Source organism: Pseudorca crassidens, chromosome 19 (assembly GCF_039906515.1).
Source record: "Pseudorca crassidens isolate mPseCra1 chromosome 19, mPseCra1.hap1, whole genome shotgun sequence".
NCBI lineage: Eukaryota > Metazoa > Chordata > Mammalia > Artiodactyla > Delphinidae > Pseudorca > Pseudorca crassidens.
The window spans coordinates 9,488,400-9,492,882 of NC_090314.1; the positions used below are offsets into that span (position 1 = coordinate 9,488,400).

The following is a 4,483-nucleotide window of genomic DNA, read 5'->3' on the forward strand; positions in this document are numbered from 1 at the left end:
ATAAATGCCTACACAGGAGGTTTTTTAACTATAAAAAGGCATAAAAATATCTAAAAACCCACATGAAATGGGCAATTTTCTAGGAAAATATAAATTCTCCAAATGGGCAAAAAAAAAAAAAAAAAAGGTAGAAATTCTGAACAAACTAATCAATAGTCATGAAAAAACTTAAATTACAGTGAAAGATTTCTCCTCCAAAGGGGCTACAGGTAAAAAGAGTTTCCTGAAGGAACTGTTCTAAGCCTTCATGGAACAGATTATTCACATCCTAAACACACTGTTGAAGAAAATAGAAACAAATGGGAGGCACTCATTTTACAAAACTAGCACGATCCTATATCAGAACCAGAAAAGGATAGCACAAGAAAAGACAACTATGGCCTAGTCCCATATGAACTCAGATGCAGAAATCCCACATTTTTTTAAAAAAATGCATAAACTTAAAAGCAGCAGGAAATTAAACATTACATCAATAGGTTGTACTTCATGAATTGCAGAACAGTAAAAGTGAGGAAATCTAACACAGTTCATTATATTAACAAGTGAGAGAAGAAAAAAATATAATTTCAATAGATACAGAAAAAACACTGGTAAAATCCAATGCAGTTTTTTAGATATAATTCACATACTATAAAATTCACCATTTGAATGAATAATTCAGTGGTTTTAGGAGATTCACCAAGTTGTGCAACCATAACCACTACCTAATTCGAGAACATTTTCATCACCTCAAAAAGAAACCCCATTGGCGGTCATTCCCTAATCTCTCCTCTCCAGACCACTGTCTGGCAACCACTAATCTACTTTTTGTCTCTGTGGATTTGCCTGTTCTTGTTATTCAAATATGAACACATTGCATCCAGCTTCGTTTACTTAGCATTAGTGTCTTCAAGGTTCATCCATGTTGTATCATGTATCAGGACTTCATTATTTTTCATGGCTGAATAATATACCACTGTATGGATATACCACATTTTATTTATCCATTTGTCTGTTGATGGACATGTGGGTTGTTTCCACTTAGCTATTATGGATAATGCTGTTATGAACATTTATGTGCAAGTTTCTGTATAAGTGTATGTTTTCAATTCTCTTGGCCTTATATCTACGAATGGAACAGTTTAATTCACATTTATGATTACAATTATTCGAAAACCAGATATAAAGTATACATCAAATATCATATTTTATGAGACATTAGATGCAATCCAATTAATTTTTGTCTAATCTACAAGGCTTTAATTTTTCATATAATTAGAACGTAAGAGGTTACACAACAGCACATGTTTATCGAAACTCACAGAAATGAAGTTCTGCATCCTGTCTATGCCAGTGGTTACAAGAAAGAGTACACATGCAAAAACTCATAGAACTATAAAACAAAAGAAGTGAATTTTATTGTAAATTTAAAAATATTTTTTAAATAGCAGCAGAAAAACTCTTATATATAACCGTCACCTAAAAAGAGTCAATTTTGCTGTATATAAATTATACCTCAATATCCCTAGCCATTAAAAAAAGAAAAGATTCTAATTTTAAAAGAATGATCATAATATAATTTGTTTAAAGAATAAGGGTGTAGGGACTTCCCTGGTGGCGCAGTGGTTAAGAATCCGCCTGCCAATGCAGGGCACACAGGTTGGAGCCCTGGTCCGGGAAGATCCCACAAGCCACGGAGCAGCTAAGCCCGTGCGCCACAGCTACAGAGCCTGCGCTCTACAGCCCGCGAGCCACAGCTACTGAGCCCACATACCACAGCTAGTGAGGCCCGCGCACCTAGAGCCCGTGCTCCGCAACGAAGAGTAGCCCTTGCTCGCCGCAACTAGAGAAAGCCTGCCCGCAGCAACGAAGACCCAACGCAGCCAAAATTAATTAATTAATTATTTTAAAAAAGAAAGAATAAGGGTGTAAATTTCATTAGTGGTATGAAAATTACCTGTGATATAATTTTTAGAGTAGGTTGTAAGACATATATGTACTTATATGTCTATATCTTATACATATATGCACTTATATGTTTATATCTTACCTCTGCATATTGGGATTATAGACATTTTTTCTCTTTGCTTATCTGTATTTTTTCCTACAATGAATACGTATTATTTTGTAATAAATAATCATTTTTTTCAGTGTTGGGTGGATGGGCACTGACCCGACGGTAGAGACTCAGGATAGCATCTCCTCTCACCTTGGCCCTGCTGCCTGAGCCCAGACTCCAAGGGGGAGCCTTGGCAGTGGCCCAAGGGTGTGGAGGAGGTGGGGGTTCCTGTGGTACCAAAGAAAGAAAAGTGGTTATAGGGTCCTGAAAGCAATGCGTCGCTGAGTATGTGATCACTGAGTCACCACAGGCATGTGCGAGAGAGTTTGCCAAAACGAATATAGCTTTTAGGAGGCCCCACCAGGCACTGTCAAAGATTACCTTCCCAGCACACTAGAAAGCATTCTCTGCCAGCATATTGGTCGCTGTCAAGTTATTTATAGGAGATTGGTTCACATACTCAAAATAATATGAATACTTCTAATTATATCCAAACGTGACAAATGTCAGTACAAATTATTCTGAGGGTTCATGCTGCCAAATGTCTTGCTCTAACAAAGAGGAGGTAGCTGCAGCATCAGCACATCAGCCCCTATATAAGCACGAAGGAGCCCTCCTGCTTCATCTCCACCAAGAACCTAGAGGTAAGTGATGGGGGCCTTGGGACCTGAAGGACTCTGGGGGCAGAAACAGCTTACCCCGTGGCCCATCTCTGAGCATGAGACTGTTCCTCCCAACTTTGACTTTTATTTTCATACAGCCAAGTTTTAGACCAGGGAAATATTTTAATTCTATAACTATCTTACTGGACTTTCAGAGCTTCACTAATAAGAAACTTGTTGTTTTACAGTGTTAGACGCTTCTGAACCTGCATCTTCATCTGGAATCCAGAGGTAAGACTCTGCTTTATTCATTTATTGATGACAGAGGGAATTTATTTAGGCTAACGATGCTGGGAACAGCTCTTCACTGTACAGCATTTCCATATTTTTGCAGTTATGTAAATAGATTGTGCTTCCAAATGTCTGCTTATAAATGCTGGGAAATCATTTTTTCAGAATGTCTTGTTCTCAGAGACCACCCTCATCTGAATTCCAGGATTAAAGGACCATTTAGGAAAGAATGAATTTTGACAGTGAGTTCTCAGCTGCACTTAGAACTGTCCAGGGGCAATGGACTATTCCATGCTAACCTCCCCCTCCTGACAAGCAATGAATACTTATCCACTTTACCAATATTTTTTAAATACCCAGAAAAATTCTTAATGTAAAAATGTAAACAAAAACAAACATCTTATTAAAACCATAGTATTTTAGCTACCTTTTCATGATTCACTGTAGTTTTTAGAAAGGTTTGTTATTGTTCGTTTAAAAAATCACAAGTATTACACCCACAGAGGGCTAAATATCGTACCTAATTTAGAAGAGATCCTGGCCCTCCCCCCAAGTAATTCACTGCCTGAGAGCAAAGGAAAGACCCAACCGAAGTAACACGCCAACACTGAGAGACACATCTATCAACGGAGGACGGTGGCTCACATACATGCGATGAACTCTTAAATTTTTGTCTCTTTTCTTTTTCTGGACGGAAAGAAAAGAAGCCTGTGGAATTTATGTGGGATGAAGAAACTTCTTCGTGCTGAAGCTCTCATTTCTCTGTGGTTAGATCTGTTAACTGACAGTTGAAATCTCTCATGCCAAAAGGAGAATGTTAAAAGAGATTTTGGAATTAAGGCAATGCTAAGTCTCTTGGTAACAAGCCAAATGATTAAAAAAAAAACAAAAAACCTAGAATGACAAGAATTTAGTATGGGGTTTTTAATGCCCCACCGAGAGATATAACACCAAATATCAACATAAAGTAGATGTTAAAAATAATTATTTGGCTTATGAGAGAAAAAATGGCCACCTAAAAGGCAAAGATGTTTTCGATAGCTTGGAAAATATCAATCCCCATTTGCACAAAACAAACTTTCCCTCCTAACTCTATGATTGTCCTGGCAAATGGCAGATGCAAACATTATGCAGAAGGAAAAGTGGGGATTAAAGAATGACAGTTGCTATAAAACAATCCATCAACAACAGTCTTAGCTATAGATATTGTTACAGTCTAGAGAATAAAACATGCAAGGATTCCGTTCTCACTCAGTTGTCGATGCCCTAGCCCTGAAGATCAAGACATGCCATCTGGGAAGGACATTTTCAAAGCCCTGAAAGTGCAGCCTCAGACTGCAGTCTCATTCCAAAGCAGCGCTGCGCTAGGGTTACTGTATGAGAACCACTGGTCAGCAACAGCTTGGAAGAACAGTTACAGCCCAGGCAGGCGATGGAGCCTCAACATTTCTTTCATTTCAAATCCTAGCTCACATGTATAACTTCCGGTTTCTATGTCTCCTCTCCCTGATTTTTTCCCCAAGGCAAAATTCTCTCTAAATAAATCGCAGCC

General features: G+C 38.1%; 1 long non-coding RNA gene across 1 annotated transcript in view; it reads right to left on the bottom strand.

Annotated features, from left to right (window-relative positions):
- Window positions 1–4,483, bottom strand: part of LOC137212305 (uncharacterized) — a 181,940-nt gene that overhangs the window by 143,190 nt on the left and 34,267 nt on the right. The window lies entirely within an intron of this gene.